Raw genomic sequence first — 8,808 nt, 5'->3', positions numbered from 1 at the left:
AGAATTGAAAGAAGAAATGGACAAATCAACAATAGTCAGAGACCTCAATAGCCCATTTTCAATAATGGATAGAACAACTACACAGAAAATCAGCACAGAAATCAAGGTTGAACAACAGTATAAACCAACTAGACCTAAAGGCATCTATAGAACAATAGCAGAATACACATTCTCCAATGCACATGGAACATTCTCCATTATAGTTAATATGTTAAGCCATATAACAAGTCTCAATAAATTTTAAAAGGCTGAAATCAAACAAAGCATACTCTCCAAAGACAAGAATTTGAGAGGAAAAATCCAGAGAAGAAAATTTGAGAAATTTACAATATGTGGAAACTAAACAGTGCACTTTAAACCAATAGACCAAGGAAGAAATTATAAGGAAAATTTAAATATAGTTTGAAATTAAAGAAAATGAAGATACAGCATGCCAAAACCTATGAAATACAGCAATAACAGTGTTCAGGAGTAATTTTATAACTGTACAAACCTATTTTTTAAACCTCAAATCAATAATCTAATAATAAAAATTACAGCTAACATAATAAAATAGAGAATAGAAAATCAATGAAACCAAAAGTTGATTCTATGAAAAGATAAACAATATTGACAGATCTTTAACAAAGGAAAAAAAAGAAAAAGACTTAAATTACTAAAATTATGAATAAAAAGGGTAACATCCTTACTAACCGCACACAAATATAAAGGATTATTGGGGAATATAATGAATGAATGCCAACAAATTAGATAAATAAAATGGAAAAATTTTCTAGAAAGACAAACTATAAAAATTAACTCAAGAAGAAATTAAAAATCTGAATATACATATAACAAGCAAAGAGATTTACTTAGTAATCAAAAAACTTCCCACAAAATATTCCACTATCTATGAATTATCAGAAAGAGAAATTAAAAAAACAATCCCATTTATAATTCCATCAAAAAGAATCAAAAGGAATTAATTTAACCAATGATATAAAAGACCTGTACACTAAAAACTGTAAGACAGTAATCAAAAAAAATTGGAGAAGACACAAGCAAATGGAAAGATATTCTACTTATGGAATAGAAGAATTAAGATTGTTAAAGTATCCATACTACCTAAAGCAAGCCAGTTTCCAGGCAATTTCTATCAAAACTACAATGGCATTTTTCACAGAACTAGAACGAATAATTCCAAAAATTTGTATGGAACCACAAAAGATCACAAATAACCAATGCAACATTGATAAAGAAAAACAAAGCATTTCCACATCCCCACCAAAAAAAGAAGAACAAGGCAGAGGTATTACACTTCTTGATTTTAAACTATATTACAAAGCCATAGTAATCAAAGCAATATGGTATTGGCATAAAAACAGACACATAAGTCAATGGAACAGAATAGAGAGCTCAGAATCAAACCTGTATGGCCAATTAATTTACCACCAAGGAGCCAGGAACATACAATGAAGAAAGGACAGTATCTTCAATAAACGGTGTTGGGAAAACTGGACAGCAACATGCAAAAGAATGAAACTAAACTATCTTACATCATACATAAAAATTAATTCAAAATGGATTGAAGACTGGAGTATAAAACCTGAAACAATAAAATTCCTAGGAGAAAATATAAGCTGCCAGCTCCTTAACAATGGTCTTAATGATATTTTTGTGAATCTGATTCCAAAGGCCAGCAAAAATAAACAAATGGAATTACATCAAACTGAAAACCTTCTATACACAAAAGAAACCATTATTTTAACCAAAAAACAAACTACTGAATGGTGATTTTTCCAATTCATATACCTGACAAGGGATTAATATCCAAAATATATAAAGAACTCATACAGCTCAATAACAACAACTGATTAAAAATGGGCAGAGAAGCTAAATAGATATTTTTCCAGAGAAGACATACAGATAGTTAATAGACACATGACAAGATCTTCAACATCACTAATTATTAGGAAAGTGCAAATCAAAACCACACTAAGCCATCACCTCACACCAGTTAGAATGGCTGCTATCAAAAAGACAAGAAATCATAAGGGTTGGAGAGGACGTAGAGAAAAGGGAACCATTGTACATGGTTGATGGGAATGTAAATTGGTATACTCACTATGAAAAACAGTATGTAGATTCCTCAAAAAAATTAAGGCTAGAACTACCATATGATCTAATTCTTGCACTTCTGGGCATTTATCCAAACAATTTAAAAAATGCTAATTCAAAAAGATATATATACCCTTATATTCATTGCAGCATTATTTGCAATAGCCAAGAAATGGAAACAACCTAAATGTCCATCAATAAATGAAGGGAAAAAGAAGATGTGGAATATAGAATGGAATATTTCTCAGCCAAAAAAAAAAAAAAAAAGAAAAGAAAATCACTTGTGGCAAAATGGATGGACCTTGAAGTTGTTATTCTAACTGAAATAAGTCAGATGGAAAAAGACAGCATGATTTCACTCTTATGTGAAATCTAAAAAAAAAAAAAAAAAGAGATAAAAAAATTAAACTCATAGATACAAATAATAGAATGTGGATTACCAAAGTTGGGGGGTGTGGTGAAGAGTCTGTGAAATGAGTGAAGGTCAATTGTATAGTGATAGATGATAACTAGAATTTTAGTGGTGATCACTTTGTAGTGTATACAGGTGTCAAATTATAATGTGCATCTGAAACATAATGTTATATATACAATTTTACCTCAATAAATAAAGGAAAAGAAAAAATCTATTAGAACTAATAAGTGAGGTTAGCAAAGTTTCAGGATACAAGATCAATAAACAAAAATCAGTTATATGCTGTCAATGAACAGTCTGAAAATGAAGAAAACAAATACATTTACAAAAGCATCAAAAAATATTTAGGTATAATATAACAGAAGTATAAAAATTGTACCCTGAAAATTACAAAATTTCATTGAAAGAAATTAAAGACGCAAATAAGTGGTGGACAGACATCCTATATTCAATGATTGGAGCATTTAATATTGTTAAAGTAGTAATACTTCCCAAATTGATCCAGAGATTCAACATAATCCCTTTTAAAATTCCAACTGCCTTTTCTTTTTACGGAAATATAGAGCTGATCCTAAAATTCATATAGAATTACGAAGGACCCAGAAAAGACAAAACAGTCTTGAAAAAAGAGGAGCAAAGTTGGGAGATTCACACCTTCTGTTTTCAAATTCTACTACAAAGCAACAGTAATCGAGACAGTGTCATACTGGCATAAAGACAGATATATAGATCAAAGGAATAGATTTGAGATTCCAGAACTAAACACATACATCTATGGTCAATTGGCTTTAGATAGAGATACCAAGATTATTCAATGGAGAAAGAATAATCTTTTCAGCAAATGATGCTAGGACAAGTGAATATCAACATGCAAAAAAATTATTTTGATCCCATACCTTATACTATATACAAAAATTAATTAAAAATGGATCAAAGGCCTAAATGTAAGAGCTGCAACTATAAAACTCTTAAAACAAAACATAGGGGGCAGCCTGGTGGCTAAGTGGTTTAGCACCACCTTCAGCCCAGGGTGTGATACTGGAGACCCGGGATCAAGTCCCACATCAGGCTCTCAGCATGGAGCCTGCTTCTAACTCTACCTGTGTCTCTGCCTCTGTGTGTGTGTGTATGTCTCATGAATAAATAAAATCTTAAAAAATAAAAAAAAAGAAAACATAGGTTTAAGGTTTCATGGCCTTGGGTAGCATGGTTTCTTAGCTATAACACCAAAAATACAAGCAATCAAAGAATAACGTGTTACACTGAATTCATCAAAATTAAAAACAGGTGTGCATCAAAGACACTATCAAGAAAGAGAAAATCCATAGAATAAAGAAAATATTATAAGTCATATATCTGATAAGGACCTAATATTCAGCATATATAAAGAATATTTACCTCAACAAAAAAAAAATAAATAAATAACCCAATTTTTTAAATGGGCAAATTTTTTCAATAGATTTTTTTTCAAAGATACACAAGTGACCAAAAAAATACATGAAAAGACGCTGAGCATCATTGCTTATTAAGGAAATACAAATCAAAACCACAATGAGACCGTACTTTGCACCCACTAGAATGGCTGTAAATTTTTTTAAAGATTTATTTATTTATTTATTTATTTATTTATTTATTTATTCATAGAGATGCAGAGAGAGAGAGGCAGAGACACAGGCAGAGGGAGAAGCAGGCTCCATGCAGAGAGCCCGACGTGGGACTCGATCCAGGGTCTCCAGGATCACGCCCTGGGCTGCAGGTGGCACTAAACCGCTGCACCACCGGGGCTGCCCGAATGGCTGTAAATATAGAAAAAGAAAACATTTGTCATTGAGGACATGGAGAAACTGAAACCCTAAAAATTGCTGATGGAATTGTAAAATGGCAGCTGCTATTGTATCAGTTTGATATTTCTAAAAAAGTTTAACATAGAATGGTCATATGACCCAGTGTATTAGGTTCCTAGGGCTTCCATAACAAATTACCCTAAACTAGATGACTTAAAACAGTAGAAATTTATTCTTTTACAGATATGAAGGCTAGAAATTCAAAACATTGTGTGATTTCAGACCATGCTCCCTCTGAAGATTCTAGGAAAGGATCCTTCCTGTCTCTTCTAGCTTCTCGTGGTTGCCAGCAATCCCTAGCTTCCTTGGCTTGGAGCTGCATCACTTCAAATTGTGCTTCTGTATTCACATGGCTGCCTCCTCCTGTGCATGTCTGTCTCTCTATCCAAATCTCCCTCTTATAATTATTGGATTAAAATCCACCTTAAACCAGTATAACCTCATCTTCATTTGATAATATCGACTAAGATTCTATTTTGAAAATAGGTCATGTCACAGGTACCAAAGGTAAGGACTACAATATATCTTTTGGGAAGATACAATTTAACCCATAATACTCAGAAATTTCACCATGATATATATATACCCAAAAAATACTGAAAATAGGTGCTCAAACAAAATCTTGTGCATGAGTGTTCCTAGGAGTATTATTCATAATAACAAAAACCACAGTAAAACATTACCAATGCTAAATCATTGAACTGTTATGCAGAAGAGCAAGCTAGGATATTTCACTTACGTTTCTGACAAAAATTCACAAAACTCATAATGGTTAAGTCACAAGAGTAAATGAAGTCCTCTGTTAAACACTATCAGTTCAATAACAAATGATAGACTGAAATATTACCTGTGAAGTACTACTGAATAACCAAAGGCTTTAAACAGCTTTTGTTTTCAAAAGCTTTGTCAATTTGTTCAGTCAAAATTTTCCTGCTTCACCCGTATTTTTACCACTATCAGTTTTAACACATTTTAGTAGATACCACCTTCAGGTTGTACTATATTAGCATTTCATAACTTATTTGAAAATATCATTACCTGTAGCTGTTCCATGCAGAATATTCATAGGGCTAATACTTTATCACTTCAAACTTGGTATTTAATCTTTGAATAAAAAGAAATGATTGAGATATACCAGTAACATTTTCAACTCATCAAGAGCCAATGAAAACCACTTGAAATAATTTGCCTTCTTGCTGACTACTGATTTTACTCTTAATGTCCTCAAGTCTTTGAGAATTCGCTCTTGCCAAAAGACTAATTATCTTAAACAAATGTTTTCTCTGGACACATTTTTTTCTTCAGCTGCTACAAACATGATTTTAATTAATTCACCATAAGAAGTATTTGTTTGGGGATCCATCCCTGGGTGGCTCAGTGGTTTAGCGCCTGCCTTTAGCCAGGGAGTGATCCTAGGGTCCTGAGGAGTCCCGCATGGAGCCTGCTTCTCCCTCTGCCTGTGTCCCTGCCTGCTTCTCTCTCTCATGAATAAATAAATAAAATATTTTTTTAAAAAAAGAAGTCTTTGTTTGGCTAACAAATTGGCCACTCAAAAACTTACATTGGTTGCAGCCTTTATTTTTTTATTTTTGGAAATTTTGCCATGATGAGATATTCCACAATGAATTTTCTAATTTTTCCTATTTCTTTACTGTGAGTTAGGAATATTGTGATAGTCTGAGAATGTCAGTGTACACTGCATTCTTTCAGCACAGCTGTGGTGTCATTGCACATCTGGTTTGTTAACAAGATAATCTAAATTTCATTGTGCCTTATAAGTATGATATTCAAAATCCACTTTTGTCTTCTTGTTGTGACATGATGGGAATGCCCTGATAAGTAAAAAGTAAATACAATGTCATTGTACAGTAATATATGGTGCACAAAATGTTGTCAAGTTATAACTGTATTACTGCAATTTATAGTCCACTGAGCAGCAATAGAAGGCAATGCAATTACTATATATGTTCTCTGTCACAACTAGTCCATTATTTTATCAATGGGCAAAAGCTGCCATAGACTATACTATAAATAAGTGAATGTAGCTATGCTCCAATAAAAGCTATGGATGCTAAAATGTGAATTTCATATAATACTCATGCATCAAGAAATATTATTTTGATTTTTTTCAACCATTTAAAAATGAAAAAAGTATCCCTGGCTGGCTCAGTCAGTAGAGTATGTAACTCTTGATCTCAGGGTCATGAGTCTGAGCTCCATATTGGGCAGAGTTTATTTAAAAATGTAAAAACTATTCTTACCCACACAAATGAGTACAAGTAAAACTGGAAAAATCTACATAAGGTTTGTGGACTGTGCCAATGTCAATATCTTGGTTGTGATATTAAATTGTATAATTTTAAAAAGGCCTACCATTGGGAGAAACTAGGAAAGTGTTCATGAACACCTTGCTACAGTTTGTTACAACTGCATGTGAATCTATAGTTAACCCCAAAAATTTCAATTAAAATAATTCATAGCACATAAATCATACAAAAACAATCAGCAGGCCTGACCTGGACTACAGGTCATAGTTGGCTGATTCCTGGATTAGGCTAAAATTTCTTAAAGATAAAACAGAAAGGACAATTCATTAAAAAATAAACTGACCAGGGGCATATGGGTGGCTCAGATGGTTGGGTGTCTGCCTTCAGCTCAGGTTGTGGTCTCTCAGTCCTGGGATCAAGCCCCACATGGGGCTCCCTGCTCAGTGGGGAGTCTGCTTCTCCCTCTCCCTCTGCTACTCCCCCTGCTTGTGCTCTCTCTCAATCTCTCTCTCTCTCTCTCTCTAATGAATAAGTAAAATATTTTTTAAAAATAAAAATAAAATAACCAGTTGTACTTCATCAAGTCTCTGGTAAAGAGAGGAAGATGTGGTGGAGTAATAGGACCTTAGGCTCATTTTGTTTCACCAACACACGTAGATAACTATCAAATCATCCTAAATATTCTAGGGTCAAACTGAAAACTGACAGAACAAACTCCATAACTAAAAGGAGAGAAAAGGCCACACTGAAGAAGGTAGGAAGTGCAGAGACACGGTTTAGGAGAGAAACGGATCACAGGTGCTACAGAGGGAAGGGAGCTGTGGCCATAGGTAAGGACAAGAGAGAGAAAAGCACACAGGGGAATGCACAAGGAAAACAAAAAGGCCTGAATTTCGTAGGTTCTTGCAACCAGTGGGGCTTAAAGTCTGGAGTTTTAAAGAATGGCAGGCTTGGCTAGCACAGAGCCTGGAAGGCATAGCCTTTCTCCTTGAGAGAAGGTGGGCAAACAATCCAGGGAGTGCATAACATGGCAACAGTGATCAGAAGAATGCCTGTGGCACACAGTGGGGAGACTATTTACTCTTCTCTGAGCATGTCCCTGAGAGGCAGTGTTCACAGAGATACCTCTCCAGGAACAAAGGAGTTGGCTAATGCCATTTCCCACCCTCTCCCCATCAGCATAAACATAGAGCCATCTGTAGGAAGCAGCACAATGCTGACACTGGCTGCCTAACTTGCCTGTACCAAGCCCCATCACCCTGTGCTCTGGCAAGACTGCCCTTTTCAGTCAAGTTTGCCTCTGTCCCAATGCAGTGGGCCTCTCCCCCAGTCAAACAGCCCACAACATACCTCCTGATCAGAGTTCCACAGGGCCTCAGTTCTGGTGGAGTTGGTGTCAAATCTCACTTCACAAGCAGACTAGAGCACACCTACTTAAAGTTCATCACATTCAGGCCAGGGACCAAATGTTTCCCACAGCAGGCAAGAAGAGCCTCCACAGGCTGGCCTGAAGGGCAGAGTAGCAAAAATACAATAGCAGAATATACACAACACAGTCATGGCAACATTTTCCTAGATATGTCTCCTTAAGCAAGGGCAACAAAAACAGAAATAAACTATTGAGACTACCTCAAACTAGAAAACTTTTGCACAGCAAAAGACACCATCAACAAAACAAAAAAGGCAACCTACTGAATAGAAGATATTTACAAATCATATATCTGATAAGCGGTTAATATCCAAAATAAATAAAGAAGTTCTAAAACTCAACAACAAAACAGCAATCTGATTTAAAAATGGGCGTACTCTTCAATGGGAAAATTGGACAGCCAAATGTAGAAGAATGAAACCTGGCCTTTTTCTTACACCATACACAAAAGTAAACACAAAATGGTTGAAATACCTAAATGTGAGACAGGAATCCATCAAAATCCTAGAGGAGAACACAGGCAGCAACCTCTTCAAACTTGGCCACAGTAACTTCTTGCTAGACACATCTCTAAAGCAAGGGAAACAAAAGCAAAAATGAACTACTGAGACTTCATCAAGATAAAATGCCTTAGCATGTGGGAATCCCTGAGTGGCTCAGTGGTTTGGTGCCTGCCTTCGGCCCAGGGCGTGATCCTGGGGTCCAGGGATCAGGTCCCGCATTGGGCTCCCTGCATGAAGCCTGCTTCTCCTTCTG

The 8,808-nt window shown here is 35.2% G+C and overlaps 1 long non-coding RNA gene across 1 annotated transcript; it reads right to left on the bottom strand.

Annotated features, from left to right (window-relative positions):
* Positions 1-4,252: 4,252 nt before the first annotated feature.
* On the bottom strand, positions 4,253-8,590 carry LOC102152284. The gene is made up of 4 exons (XR_005380865.1): positions 8,527-8,590; positions 7,974-8,130; positions 5,395-5,460; positions 4,253-4,308 (listed from the first exon to the last, which is right to left on the bottom strand). It is a non-coding gene; the product is annotated as an uncharacterized LOC102152284 (long non-coding RNA).
* Positions 8,591-8,808: the final 218 nt, after the last annotated feature.

The sequence above is a fragment of the Canis lupus genome, chromosome 29 (assembly GCF_011100685.1).
Source record: "Canis lupus familiaris isolate Mischka breed German Shepherd chromosome 29, alternate assembly UU_Cfam_GSD_1.0, whole genome shotgun sequence".
Lineage (NCBI taxonomy): Eukaryota > Metazoa > Chordata > Mammalia > Carnivora > Canidae > Canis > Canis lupus.
Note: the sequence above shows the minus strand (reverse complement) of the source record. Positions and strands in the feature narration are given on the sequence as shown.